We start from the raw sequence: 16,174 nt of genomic DNA on the forward strand, positions 1-16,174 counted from the left end.
GTGACACTGAAGCTCCTGCCAGGAACCACGGTCAATCAACTGAGCAGGGGTGGGAGGTGCGTCAACCTGTGATGTCACGCGCTGACTAGACTACAGGCATGCCGCGTACCAGCAACAATCCAGTAGATCTCGTTACATGATAAAAAGGAGGGGAACTGATCATGTTAGCATGGATCTGCTTCCATGCTGGGTGATGGTGAGAAAACTAGGAGGGTAACTGGCAGGATCACCAGGCTTTTAGAGTGTTTTAAATTGGGTAATATTTCCTGAAAACCTACCGACATTGTGTAAGGGGGACAAACTGCTGGCATGCACTGAACAGCAGACGTATAATCTGGGTACTTTAATTTATGATATGTTCGGGAACAATCATAGACCCCTATTTTGGCCAGCTTTCCTTTGCACATAAATGAAACTGGAAAAAAATACAAAAAACACAGAAGACAGCAGCTTCTCCTTGTGTAATAGTGTTTAATAAAATCAAAAAACTTAAAGTGTTAAACCCATTCACATGTACAAAGTGGAAATTAGTTATGTAAATCAAAAACACACCCAGGACAAACCAGTAGAGTTAACAAGTTTTGGGGGAGATACCCGCTTCTTAAGAGCTGAAGTGCCAGTGACCCAAAGCCAAGTATATATAAATTAGACTGGGTTGGGCAAGTATTTACCATTAGTATAAACAGTGCTCATAGTGCATAACATGCCCTGGGATTAATACAGGTAAAATACATTTGTTCTATACAGACTGTACATGAAAGCTAAATATAGAGGTATGATATGCAAATGCAAAACTGCTATTTCTGCCAAAAGATTTGTAATGCTTTCCAGCAATGTGTTATTTGGCACAAGCCAAGAGGGTGACACCAATTTCTCTGCGAGTTCAGGAATATTCAGTGGGGTGACCTCCCAACCTGCAGGTTGCCGATTTGGCAACACACTAATAAATCATCAGCACTCCGTTATCTCCTGTAAGCACATGTGCATGCAACAGAGGCTGCCTGGTTTCTGGTGCTCCTATCTCTCTACGTCTAAGTGCTGTTATGCACAGGATGAGAAGAGCCCAATACCAGATTCTGGTACTTACACTAGCTGTATTGTACATTGAATTATCTATAAATAAATACACATTTGTTTAAGGTGTCTGGAGTTAAGCTTTAACTGTTGCTATGAAATAAAATATGGATGAATCGTAGCTAAATGACAGATTTACAACACAACAATGGACAGAAGTAGACCTACACAAGAAATGTTTAAATATCTTGGAGACCTGTTCCACTTTCATAGAGGGGAGATGTTCAAAGAAAAGATCATCTCCACGTGCTGTGTGGATTCAGATTCCTTACTTACTATGAAGCTCCAGATAAAGGGAGGACTTGCCTCTTCAGCAATATTTGGGGGGGATGTGTAAGATTAGAAAAAGGGGAGAGGATGGCCTGTCTTAAGGGGGCCGAAAAGTTTCTTTGAAATCTGTAAGCCTTTAATCCGATTAACTTATTAAAGACAAAACAAAGAAGGGGGGGAAAAGGGGGTTTTGTGTATGTGAAGAGAGGTAGGGAGGGTGCACAGGGTGAGGAGCGGAGATGGAGGCAAATTATTGTCCTCAAATCTTTCTCATGGGTCACACATTCTTATGACAAGTCCAACTTTCATTACAAATCTCCTTTATGCTCCATTGATCAGCCCAGGCAGCTGTGATATTGATCCAAACATTTTCACATCAGTACCCCAATATGAGTGATACATAAACTTCAAAATGGCATGAGCGAGCGGAATACATTGCTGTACACAAAGATTTTTTTTTGGTATTCTTTATGTATATGTGTTTAACAAATGCTATTAATCTTCACAACATTGCTACAAATTCTTTGGGATATGGATTGTCTTGGCATTATATTACGAATGTTTTGATTCAGTTTTGTTTTTGACAAGCCTCAAATGAGAGGTATATGTAAAAGTGTAGTAATGGATAGGAACTCTGTGGTCAGCAACAAGAGTCTGTTCAGATAGAGATGAATTGTGATCGACTGCTATTGTCTACTGCACACACTCTTCCACATACTAAATAAACCTAAAATCAGTAGAACAAGGTTTAGTGGCATCACAAATGTCATTGGAATTAGCATACCTTACCAAATATGAAATACAAATATTGAAGATAGATAAGGGAAACCTTCTGAGGGGACAATATCACTCACACTATACAATTATAACACTAGTGACAATAAGGCCCCAGGGATGAGAGGTGGTGGGGGAAAGGAAGACCATCAATCCTTACCTGCCCGTTATATCTATAATCGCTTAAATTGTGCCTCCAGCACGCATCCATCAGCATGAGACCTGCTATGATAGCTCACCAACTTGCCACTGTCACCTGTAAACACTAAAGCCGGCACAGGAAGGCCTCCATTACTCATTTCCTCTGCGGCTCTGACTGATGAGATCATCTAAAACTGTGAAAGACTGAGCATGTGGGCAGTGGTAGTTCCCCTACCTGCTGTCTCCAATTAACTGTCTCAATGATGGACGTTTGGATGAGGTCAGCCTATGCACCAGCAAGCCATTTTTGATGTATTCTGTAATCACTATGTCACATTGGTATACGTTCACTGTTGTGCATCATTTCATTCCGCATGCCATGCTGTACATTCCCTATACTGCACAGCTTCATTCTGTATGCCATGCTGTACATTCCCTATTCTGCACAGCTTCATTCCGTATGCCATGCTGTACATTGCCTATACTGCACAGCTTCATTCTGTATGCCATGCTGTACATTCCCTATTCTGCACCACTTTATTCCATATGCCATGCTGTACATTCCCTATACTGCACAGCTTCATTCTGTATGCCATGCTGTACATTCCCTATTCTGCACCACTTTATTCCGTATGCCATGCTGTACATTCCCTATTCTGCACAGCTTCATTTCGCATGCCATGCTGTACATTCCCTATTCTGCACAGCTTCATTCCGTATGCCATGCTGTACATTCTCTATTCTGCACAGCTTCATTCCGTATGCCATGCTGTACATTGCCTATACTGCACAGCTTCATTCTGTATGCCATGCTGTACATTCCCTATTCTGCACCACTTTATTCCATATGCCATGCTGTACATTCCCTATACTGCACAGCTTCATTCCGTATGCCATGCTGTACATTCCCTATTCTGTACTGCCTCATTACACGGATATAAAATACATTTCCTACTGCACGCCTCATTCTGTGTTCCATGCTGTACATTCCCTAATGTGCACCCCTTCATTCCATATTCTGCACCTCACTTATACTGTGTGCCACGCTGTATGTTGCCTTATTCTGTATGCAATAGTGTATGTTCCCTTTCCTATATGGCCTCATTATATAACCTCTGATGGACATTTTGAATTTCCCACTGCATCCCTCCATGCATTTTATATCCCACCCTGACTCATTCTGTGCAGTGGAGTGCACGTTTTATATTTTATACCGCCCCATGCAATGCAATCTGCAGTATCACACAGACAACATTTTCCATTCTACACCACTCTATTCTAAACACTGTGCTGAGCCCATCCTCCCCACCACAGATCAATATTTACCTCATCACCTCTGTGTCAGCTTTAGTCCTTTGTAACCCGTCATGCTATTTTGGGTATTGTACAATGGTGTTTTATTTTCCCTGCTGGGGGGGGGCCCTATGATTCCTAGTTTTCCTCCTGAACAAAACAAATGATTTCTATAATTTCACATAAACAGAGAAGGGTTCTCGTCTGTGGCTGTAAAAGAACAAAACTATATGTAATATATCTGTGGGGTCACAGGTGAGCTGCCGGGCATCCACGCATTTACTGAATGGCACAATTCTTCAAATATTTCACACCATCTTAAAGTCCATATCACTGGCTCTAGAACTTAAATATTTAGGTTAGATTCCCTCTGTCCAAATATCACACATCTGTAGAAAACAACTGCTGCCGTTTTTTCACATCCGACAAATACATCCTCAACAAACAGAAAACGATCCTTTTAGGAAATTAGCACCTTAAATATTACCAGACAAGAAAAATTCCAGGTTAATTAAAAAAAAAAAAAAAAAAAGGCAGACATGCTGCTGTACAAAAAAAAAAAAAGATCACTGAGGTGAATCGTTAAAAAAAAGCTAGGCGCATGTCCCATGTGTCACCAAGCTTTCCATTACAGGTGGGTACACATGTGGCCCATAACTGGAACTACTAGGACTTTCACTGGGCTGCATTGGAGATCATGGGTTGCAGACCAAAGCAGGAAAGCACGTGGGGCAGTTATATATAGCTAAAAGGAAACCTGCAGCAAAGAAGGAAATGCTGTGCATCTACTTTTCTTCTAAAGGCAGCGAATCTACTATCCAATACAGGACATAATATCCATCTCACTACCAGCATGTTGCTGAGCAGAACTGGGAATTTCATTCTGGGTACTTGGCTTCTTCCTCTCCTGTAAGCTACAATGTTCAGAAGTGGTCACATATAGATGCAGTTTTATTTTAATAATTCTTCCCCATAATACTGAGTGCTCAAGCAAAGTAACAGTAAAGGTTGTTGCTTTTCTGGAATTATGTGTGAGTTCTAGTATGCGGTTAGTTTCATTACAAATAGTACTTAACAAAGCTCTTCTCAGTTGTCAGAGTCATTTTACACTGACATATTGTTATTCCTGGTTGCTCCAAAAGCAATCTTCAGAGCAGTTGCTAAATTTACTTTACACTTTTCATGCAAGTATTAGGGATGCACCGATATTAGTATCGGTACCGATACCGAGTATTTGGGCGAATACTCGCCCAAATGCTCCGATACTTATCCCAATACCGGAACTTCCGGTATCAGGAAGCCTAGCGGCTAGTCATTACAGGCCGATCGAGCATGGAGCCGGCTTCCCGGCCAATCAGGAAGCGGGCTTTCTGATTAGCCACGAAGCCGTCACCATGCACCTGGTGACGAGGGAGCATGGAGCTGGTTTCCCAGCCAATCAGGTAGCCGGGCGGCATTTAATGACTCGCCGCCCGGCTTCCTGATTGGTCAGGAATCTGGCCAATCAGGAAGCCGGGTGGAGAGTCATTACCTGCCCCCCAGCTTCTCTATTGGCCAGAAAGCCGTCTCCATGCTTCCTCGCCACTTGGTGACGAGGGAGCATGGAGACAGCTTTCTGGCTAATCAGAAAGCCAGGTGGCTTGGTCACCATCCTGCCCCAGCCTGTGATTGGATACTTGAAAAACAGCAGTAGCCTGAAGAGCTCCTCACCCTGCTCCTAACCACTGTCCGCATATACCTTGTCAGTATATTAGCAATCAACATACGTAATTGGCATCTAGTGCTGCCTTTCCATCTGCCAGTTTGAATGCTACTGTAAAAGTTGATTCACAAAGGCAGATATCAAGAGAAAAGGTTTAAATTAGCTAAATACATTGCAGATGCATCAAACCAAAAGGCTGGTATAGTTTTGTCTTCTTATAAATTCAGCCACAGCCCAAGTAAAAAAGCATGTGTCTTGCCAGCATTCTGCAGAAAGGGTCCTTTGCTGTGGTAGTAATCTCTCTGCAGAGGTCCATCTTACCCCTGAGTAAATTCCAGAGGTCTCCAATAAGTTGAAAGAATGAGCTTTGCTGACTGCAGAGCTACAAGTCTCATCATTAGGGGACATGCTGGACTTGCAATCAGATCACTGCTTAGAGTTCCACTCTACAGATGCTGGCAGGGGGCAGGCTTTTCTATTTAGGCTGTGGCTGCTTTAGAAAGTAGAACACACACTATTTTTATGTACCGGTTCTGTATAAATGTTTTACATTTTAATCTCAACAAACAGAATAATAAAACAGACAAGTAATAAAATAATGAGAAGGAAACATTATTCATGAATCAACTGAAAAAAATTCAGACACAGAAAGGGTAATGCCAAGTAACCTGACTCTACTGGTTTGGTAACTTAGTATTTGCTGGCACTGCCAACACTGGTCCTTGACTTGGCATCTCCAGCACAGAAGAACAGGTACACAGTAATTGCCATTGTCTTGCTGCACTTGGCTTTTCATCTTGTCTGCTGCCAGCACTGCTCCTTATGTGTCATGCAGAACATCTCCTTATTGCCACAAAAGGGCAGAATGATCCCTTTTGTTTGAGACTGAACCTACAATGGTACATACATAATGGGAATTTGAAACCACTACTTTGTGGGATTTAAATAACAGATGCGTGTTTTGCACAAGGAATAATTCTAAGTCACAACTCATCTTATCTACTTCTGACCATTGTATGGCATATTCATTTTGAAATGTTTCTTTCTAATTGGGAATCCACCTGACATATACTGTACAGGTGAAACTCGAATAATTAGAATATCGTGCAAAAGTAATTGCAGTAAGTGCTGCAAAAGGGGCCCAAACCAAGTACTGAGTACATATGCATGCTTGTACTTTTCAGAGGTCCGATATTGTTCTATGAACAATCCTTGTTTTATTGATTGCATGTAATCTACTTTTTTGAGGTTGTGGATTTGGGGTTCTTGGGGTTTTCATGAGCTGTAAGCAATAATCATCACAATTATGACAAATCACGGCTTGAACTATCTTGCTTTGCATGTAATGAGTCTATCTCATATATTAGTTTCACCTTTTAAGTTGCATTAGTTTAATAAATGAACTTTGCACGATATTCTAATTATTCGAGTTTCACCTGTATATACACATTTTCATTCAGCCTACAAGCAATACTGTCTCTAACTCTGTCAGCCCAACTTGGCCATCATAACCCTGTAGTAGGGATGTCCCGATCCCATGTTTTCAAGACTAAGTACACGTACTTTCCCTCAGGTACTTGCCGATACCAATTACCGATACTACTTTTTCTTAAAGGGACATGTGACATTTTTTCTAACACAACACAGACGAATGATTTTTGGGCAGTTTCTTTATAATAATTAAGAACCATAACCGATACCAAAACCGTATAGCTCAGTATAGCGGGGGGGGGTTGGGGTATTTGGAGTTGGACAGATTTAAGTGGGTAATTCCATTTTCTCAAATTACTTGGGAAACTGAACTTACCCTTTAATGTCCATAGTGCGTGGCAGAGTGCGCTATTTCCCCGCTACCACAATATGGCACACAGTGGAATGAGGGCAGCACTCAGCCACCAACCAAATCCACTTCTCGTTCTCGTTGTGCGCTGCTTCTCAAAGCTCTCAAACCTCTCTTCTGCAGCTCCTCAGATCTGTTACCCCTGTCCTCTGGCTGTGTACGACTCCCCAGATCCATCAAACCTCTTTTCTGCGTGTATGTACAGCTCCTTTGTACACACTGGCCTCTCTTCACCCGCATCTACTGGTCCTGTCCCTTAGAGGGTACACTTATTTCTTCCTTGCAACTATGGAAGGAGCAATGGTTGTAACACAAGCTAGACTTTAAATATGTCTGTCTTTGTTCATTTTGAATACATGGTAAATTGATGGGACTAGTAGAGCATGTTTGTGATAAGGACTCGGCATTTCATGCAACAACAGGTATTTTCTATACTTGCTGAAACTGTTCTTAGCCTGACAATACGAAAACTGCAGCATATTGCATTTGTGCTTTGGGGTTTGGTTATGCTTTATGACCATCAACTAACAACCGACATTTCCAAGGCACATCTGAATCTGACAGGTGGCTGTGAGGAACCTTTTTTTTTTTGTTAGTTTTTTTTTTCTGTATGCAAGAACTGCAAAAAGTGTGTTCCAGGATTATCAGAAGGTGTGTTTCAGGATAACCAGCAGACTAGAGCAATACACCAATATCCTGATGAAAAACTGAAGCACTGTGCATTCCGTGTCCATCTTGAGGCTACAATTATGGCTGGCATGTACCTTTAAAGAGATCCAGGTTCAAAACAGAAAGGAGACACCTGAATATAAGATGCGCTATGCCTTCCTTTCAGGCAACCCAAGGCTTAAAATACTGCCATGAAGCTCTTCCCCAGCTGCTATTGTTTGTATGAATTGAATAGCTGTTTTCCCCACCGCACAAAGTGGTTCCTCCTGAAAGCTTGCCATGTGTTGATGTACAAGGCGGTAAAAGAAGCCACTGCAAGTAGCAGAGGTATCGGGTATTCACAGACCCCAAGATGTTAATACCTGAAGTGGCTAGGGAGCAGCATTGCTGATGTACTTAAAGGTATGGGTTGCTAGAAAGGTAACTGTCTCTTCTTCTTGCTGTTTTTACTCTGTAATAATAGAGTCACTTTAAGCAATGATTTTAATACCATCCTCCCACGAAAGAAAAGAAAAACATGTACTGTACATGACACATTAGAACAGCTCTGCACCACTTACTTTTCACATTTGCTCTGCATGTCCATTATTTTGCTGGACTGAGGAGCCCTGGATTAAGGAGTGGTTACAACACGCAGTTGTCAGCTCTACTGTTTTGAATGGCATAATACCAAAACAAAAGAAATGAATGGAATTAGGGTGCTGCCAGCTGCAGCTAACAAGTGTCACTCTGGGCACAGTGACTGGAAGGCAAAGTTGTTGGGAGTGACGGTGACAGTAGAATGGTAACAACATGAGGCAACCGCTTGCAGCAGTGTAGCAACAAACACTGAAGAATAGCCCTTTAACATTACAGCATGTACCATTGTGTGTTCACAGAAAACGTCTGTTTTTCAGCACCATAAGTGCATCTATTTTTAAACATAAAACACCAACAAAGGTGCCATGTCGATGGATAGACAAGACTGCTTTATCAGTATGAACCTTCCATGAAAAAATAATAATAAAAAAAAAGATAATACACCAACGGTTACATAGTTACTGTACATACATAGTATTTGAGGTTGAATAAAGACATTAGTCCATCAAGTCCAACCTATTAGGATCTCATTCTAGGAGTACCTGTACCCCTGTATATTACGGTCCCTTAAGAAATCGTCCAAAAGTTTCTTGAACAATTCCACATTCTTTGCTGAAATCACCGCCTGTGGCAGTGAGTTCCGGACCCTAACTGATCTTACTGTGAAGAACCCCCTTCGCCCCTTGTGCTGGAATTTTTTTCCCACCAATTTTAGGTGATGGCCTCTAGTTTTTGTAATGGAGTTAATTTTAAACAGTTTATCGCTAATGTTGTTACCACCGTTGAACATTTTGTACATGGAAATCATATCCCCCCTTAATCTCCTCACCTCCAATGTGAACGGTATCATCAACATTTCAAACTACATGAAAGGACGTGTGTTATCTTCTGTTCTGAAGAACTGGCTTTGCACCACTCCATGTTGATTACCACTAAGGAGGTCACCGCCAAAATAGTAAAATAGCCCCAACTTTCTTGTCATGTGACCTACATCAAACCCACTCTTGGCTGCCCAGATTTCTGCATATCTTACCTTTCATGATACTGCAGAGGCAGTAAGGGAAAGATGAAACAAGGAAAGGGTAGGTTGTATTTATAGTGGCTCTATGTCTATAGGTGCATTTTTAAGAACCCCATAACACCCTTCCTCCAGGGCAGGGGTAGCCAAACATAGGCCCTCCAGTTATTGTTGAACTACAAATCACATAAGGCTTATCTACCCCTGTTCTAAGCTCTGCAAGTATCAGCTCTCATACATCTAGTTATGCTTTGTTGCCCTGTGCTCCCACTTGAGAATTATGGACACTTGCTGTCAGAAAGGAAGGGGTAAAGTTACACAATGGAGTCACAGACAACAGTAAAACCTGACAGGTATATTTAATCCCTACCCCACTCCGTACAAAAACAAAAAAACTCATTTTCGCTAGAGTCACGTTTACAGCAGTGTGGCCTACCTATAGTTGCCGCAGGCCGCACTTCACTTCGGCCAAATTGTAAACACACAGGTGGCACCCAAGTAAAAAAAAATTGCCAGACAATAATGGCAGTCCCTTTCTGCATGTCAGCGAACTGCTGTTACTCTGTAATAGCTCCCTGTCCTCATCCCTGAGCATGAAATGAGAACAGAATTTTATTGGTTGGTCTAGAGTACAGGCCTCTGAGCAAGCTGCTCCCAAAGAATGAATTGCAAAAAAAAATGCATACCACTGCTTTTTGTATGGGATCAGTGAATTATTAAAATATACAAGCTGACAGCAAATTTCATTCAAATTTGGTCAAATACCTTCACCTAAATGCACAAGTCTTAGAACGAACATTTAGGTTTAGGCCTGCAGCTAACGATTATTTTCATAATTGATTAGTTGCCCGATTATTTTTTTCAACTAATCGATTGGTTGCATTAAAAAAATCTCTCTCCTAACCGATAATGAGAATAGTTACCAACTATTCTCATAATTGAATATCGAGAAGTTGTTGTTGCAGCCCTACTTAGGTTAACGCCCAACGTTTGACATTCCAGTTAAGCATACAAAGAACTCTGTCTAAGAAAAAGGGACCAGATCTAGGGTCCTACTCATGGCTGATAATATATGAAGAAGCCACCTTAACGTAGATCTAAAGCCAGAACTTTTTCCCCATTTTGGATAGAGTAGAAGAGGATTAAACTACCGTCAGGTTGTTTCTTTTTGCCTCTCATTTGGGAGATTTCTCATCACTTCCTGTCCTGAAGACTTAACAGAACGTGAGAGGACATCTTACCAATGCGATAGATATGCAGTCTTAGACAGCTGTCATGGGAACAAATGTCCCTGCTGGAAAATCTCCCTAATATTCCTGTTTTGGTGGCAACCGAAAATTTTGAATTGAATTTTTAATTTAATTCCCAGTGACATTGGTGATCAGGACAATTAGAAAGGGTGATTCTCTCTAATGGAGTACAAATTAAAAGTACTAAAGTGAAAAAAGAAAAAAGAAAAAAAAAACCTATAGCACATTAACCTATACTACAGTGGGCTGGTGGTAGATACTGGGAGCAACATTCTACTCTTATGCAAAGAAAATGGAGAAGCATTGATATCCAACATGACCAAATTTTGCAGAAAAGATTAATATGACAAATAAATGTGATTTGGAATTCTGCAGTAAATTCTATTCAAACATTTTGATTTCTGAGAACATAGTAGCAATCTATGCAATAGCATAGGAGTACAGTATACGTACAAAGTATAGAAGGAGACTGAAAAGCATGTTTAGGGTATGAGTCAACATTAAAGTGAAGATTTTTTTATTTTATTTTTGGCGGGGAAATTTTGAAATGTTAATTGTTCTTAAGCAGCACCCTGATAGTTTTACCCCTAAACTGAATTCCTCCTGCAAAATACCAGCACATTTCCTATCATGTGACCATGCCTCAACACTCCTGTAATCACACTGCAGATGTACAGCTATGAGGGTATATATAGCATCTAAAAAAATTTGGAGTGAGAATTGGTAAGAATATTACTGTGCTCGTTACTGTGCTCCTTGCTGGAGGGGAAGTTGTACCTGAAGACCAGCAGTTAAAGGATTTCCCTGCTTCTGTGGATTGGTGTGTATTCGTTTTTACTACTGTTTCTTGATCAGTCCTCCACCAGTCAACGGGGAGGGGGGGGGGGGGGGGACACTGACGAGAAGCAGCAAAGCCTTGCTACTCTCCCAAGATGGCTGCCTCCACACTGAGACATCAGCTGCAGGGTGAATACAGACAATACTGGTGACTAGTTATTGGCCCACTGCTTGCCCTTTTTGACCGTAGCTTTCACTGTGCAGGTGAAATATGGAAAAATCCATTAAAACTGAAGTTTGGTTATGCCATAAACCTGACCCAATACTTGATTGTTTAGCTAAAATATACTGCTTCTCACCCTGGAAGTGAATGCAGCAGGAAACTGGACATAGAGTGAAAAATATCACCACATGAAGGTTGCTTAAAGGTCAAACACAACACATGGTAACTTTAATGAACAAGCAAACCATGACTATTCACAAAACTGGCAATGAGTACACTGAGTTCTACAAAAACACAGTCAATACCTGCAATAATAAGTACTTTAAACGGTCTCCAGAGAGGAAGTCATTTTCATCTCCGCTTTACATATGCTAAAGAACAGTTTGGCTACTGAAAAATTACTTACACTTCACTGTTTTCACAAAACAAGACTCAAGGGAGGTTACTGAATGTTGCCGATGAGCATATAGCACTAATTGTGAGTTTGTCATTTTTTTACATGGGAAGTGTTTACATTAAACTATGTTAAGACATAGTTAGAACTGATTCCGCGAATGTCTTCTTACATCCACAAGGGAATGCAATGGCTGCACACCCTAACTAGATTTCCCAACTTGCCGCTACTATCGCATTAGTGAGAACCTTACAGGTCCGAAAATGACTGACACTTCTCATCTTGTCCCTGGGGTTCAACAGAGACAAACTAATCTGCCAGGCAATTCAACTCATTTGTATTCCACATCAAACCCTTTTTAAATTCCTTGATTGCTGAAACAAGGACTCTCATTAGTAGGGATGCGCCGATACCAAGTACCGTACTCGGTACAAGTACAAGTACAGATACTTTTCCAGCTCCAAGACTAGACTAGAGGAAAAACTCAAACGTTAGGAGGCAGCTGTCATTTGTAAGGAGCACACGGAGCTCCTGGGATTTGTACATCCCTGTTTTAATGTATGATTTTGTTTTTATAAACATATATAAAGGGATGCACCGATACCAGATTTGTAAGTACAAGTACTGATACTTTCCCAAGTAATTACGAGTACTGATACATTTTTGTTTATTGTCATGTAACAGCTTTTCTAAAACAATACAGACTATTGATTTCAGGACAGGGTGGAGCGCCAGAGCCAGGTCCCAGCTGCAACCTTGCCAGTTCTCATGAAAATGCCAAGTATGGGCACTGGTATCTGAAAAGTATCGGTGCATCCCTACTCATTAGTAATTTCACATTTTAAACCTAAAGTGGCCCTTCACCCCTTTTGACTAAAAATCACCTCAGACTGCAGCTTTGCGTGCCGATATGAAATCATCTTACATTCATTAGTTAAACATCTTTCTTTAACCTACAATTTCTTGTTTTCCACTTCCTGGCTGGTTTGGCAAAAATTAGGTAATCGTGCCCAATCATTGCATCCTGAGACGGTTACATCAGCAGAGCATTGCTGGGAAATCTCATCTGTAATCTCACAAGATTTAAGGGAAAGGCATTTTCCTCCCGAGATGATGTGCATGGTCACATGTCCTAGCCCCATGTGGCAGAGCTCCAGGGAGTAAAGCGAGATATAATAACCTGCCCTGAGTAAAAATGTCCACTGTCAGAAGCATGGGGAGGAAAAGATAAATAAGGTATGCAAAGAATGAAAAGCCTGAAATTATCTAGCAGTACGTGTTTGTAGATTGTTATTACTAAACATATTTAAAGGTGCCTTGGTTGTTATTTTGAAGATATGGGTAAAGTTCCTCTTTAATAACTGTGCAATACTATACTAAAATCTTGCATTGGTCATTTTAGTAGCAGTATGGTGACAGGTGTGCAGAATTTCTCCACTGGACCCTATGCACTCACACTACATAAACTCAATAAGCAAGTCTCTTGAGTACTGCACCCCAGTAATGGTATTTTTTTTCCTCCAGTGGTGCTCTAATGTAGTGATCAATGGTAACTGAGCCAAGTCTCTGCTATTTTGGGGACAGTGCAAGCAGACAGGCACAAGCAGGGATATCATTGTATTGGCTTTTTAGTTGTAGTGACACTTCTAGCGGGCAGAACCAAGGAATACAGAGAATGAACTCACTGCAATCTATTAAAAAAAAATCAATTTAGGGTGGATGCATCCCTTAAAATAAGATGCAGAACCAACCTGCCAATTTACATCTGGTTTATTTATGCAGACTATTTCTACAGAGCCCTACAGAACAACAGCTCCAGCAGATTATAGGTTTCTATAGGCATGCTTTAGTATAAATAAATGGGGTCCCTTTATTATGACTGAACTGGGTAGCTAGAAGTGACTGGAAGGTCACTAGCTTGTTCTGCCAGTTCCATGCTATTAAAAGGGTCAGAACAATGAAATGTCCCATAGGTGTGCAAGCAAAAGCCAAAATGTAAAAGATGTATGTATGTATGTATGTATGTATGTATGTATGTATGTATGTAAAACATAACAAAACAAAAAACACAACACCATGAAGATGCATGTTAAAAAAATTGGGTTATAGCTCAGCCCTGCAGATTACACAGGGAGATCATGACTCTCCCTGTGTAACTAGTTGCACTCTGCTCTGCTGTACGTCTAATAGGCACCTGCTTTTTATCTGAATATCTATGTGCTCCCTGTAAACAGAGCATAGTGATATGAAAAATCATTTTTTTTTTTTTTAATATTTTCTGAAAGCGCAGGCCCGGTAGAATAAAAAGACGGTGCTACTAATTTTGTAGGTTCTGTGTCTTTTGTAGATAATTGTGCAAATGTTTATCAAATTAATATGAAACCGATAAAAATACACAATTCAATTGATAAAAGCACACTAAAATCAGTACCCATGCACAAATAAAAACTTTTCCGACTAAATCTAAAAAGATAAAACTGTATTGTGTACATAAATAACAAATATTTGTAAATTTAAAATTGCGCCTTTTTGTGAAACGACAAAAAAAATTAAGTAACGCAAAACTGTAAATAAGTGTTAAAAATCATTTGCGCGCTGTGTTGGTGTGTGTGTTGTAATAAAAAGATACAAGCACACATTTAAATCGTAATACGGCGTATGACAACGCACAGCAATGCATCACAACACTTTGCCGTGCGCTGCCACGGTTAAATTAATGTTATTTCAAAAAGAAAAAAAAGAAAATCAAGCACTGTGATGCGTTCTAACAACGCACCGCATGTGCATGGCATACAGCACAATATAGTGCACACTGTTGCACGTGTATGTTATCTGTGTGTGTGGGGGGTTGCGGGTTTTTTTTTTTTTACTTTTGGCAGGGGGCTTTGGGGAAATATCAGGGGTCTAAAACAGACCCCTGACATTCCCTTTTTGAAATAGAAAAATAAATTGGGGACAGAATCCTTAATCACTTTTTCTGCAGCCTCTGTTCTAAATGAATGGTAAGCACTCAGAACAGAGGCTTCCCATTCATTCAGAAACTGGTGATGGTAAAATATTTATTATCATCCAGTTATGAATGGGTAGAAGCCTCTGCTCTGAGTGCCACTACCCATTCAGAAAATGTAAAGCACTTCCTGTTCATTTATAACTGGGGACACATAGTACTATGTGCCCCCAGTTGTTTACAAACACTGGAGTGATCACCTGATCATGCCAGAGTTTGCTCTGCACCCAGAGGAACGGTAAATACCACAGATATTTACAAATCCTCCGCTCAGTCACGCACACTGAAACTGACAGGATGACAGCGTCACTGCTCTCCTATCCTGACAGCAGACAGCTCTCCCTCCTTCGGTGCCAGCGTGTGGGGGGGATGGAATCTATGTTAACAGCTGTCTTTAACGGCATCTCAGCCTCTGATGACAGCTATTTTTTTACAGGGGAGATTCAGGGGAACCCTTCTGGTATAAGTTCAAGGTTGCTAAAGCAACGATGAGCTTCTAGCAGAAGGGTAAAAGCCACCGACGTATGGCATACTGACGTTGCCAGCTGCAAGCAGTTGTGTTCCGCCGTATACAATGCCATACACCGGTGGCAGCGAAAGGGTTAAGCCTTAGTGAAGCCTAGTTTTTATTAACACCTTCATTCCCTTGGCATTTTTGTGCTAATTTTTTTATCATTCGTATGTAAATTCTTTCAGGAGCAGTGCAGCATTGTTGCCACACCATCACAGGACTTCATTGGCAGGATCAACTGGTATTTGTGGGACTTTGCAGAGGGAGGGGTGGAGAAAAATGTAAATACAAAACACACTTATTCATTCACATAATTAAGTGCTGCCGCACTTTTGTTTTAATGAGAAGCCATCGGTCTACTTTAGCCTGTTGAGCTCCAACATAAACATTTTTGAAGTGGTAATTGTAGTCAAAGCAGCCACTTTTATACAGCCTAGGAATATACAAATCTGGAATGACCAAGCAAGCAAATAACGTTTACAGATGAAAAATGTAACCAATACCATCTACCTTCCAAATCTAGGAGGAAGGCAACCATATACCCAGAAACCCCTCGACAGCTGATTATGAGTCGGCAAATAGGTTTAAACAACAAGAAAGGGGTTCTAGTCACAATCAGGAATAAGAAGAAAGAAGTGTTTTTGGGTGCATT

The 16,174-nt window shown here is 40.8% G+C and overlaps 1 protein-coding gene across 1 annotated transcript in view; it reads right to left on the reverse strand.

Annotated features, from left to right (window-relative positions):
* ZNRF3 (zinc and ring finger 3) overlaps positions 1 to 16,174 on the reverse strand; it is a 153,188-nt gene that overhangs the window by 56,555 nt on the left and 80,459 nt on the right. The window lies entirely within an intron of this gene.

The sequence above is a fragment of the Nanorana parkeri genome, unplaced genomic scaffold (genome assembly GCF_000935625.1).
Source record: "Nanorana parkeri isolate BGI_ZX_2015 unplaced genomic scaffold, ASM93562v1 scaffold343, whole genome shotgun sequence".
NCBI lineage: Eukaryota > Metazoa > Chordata > Amphibia > Anura > Dicroglossidae > Nanorana > Nanorana parkeri.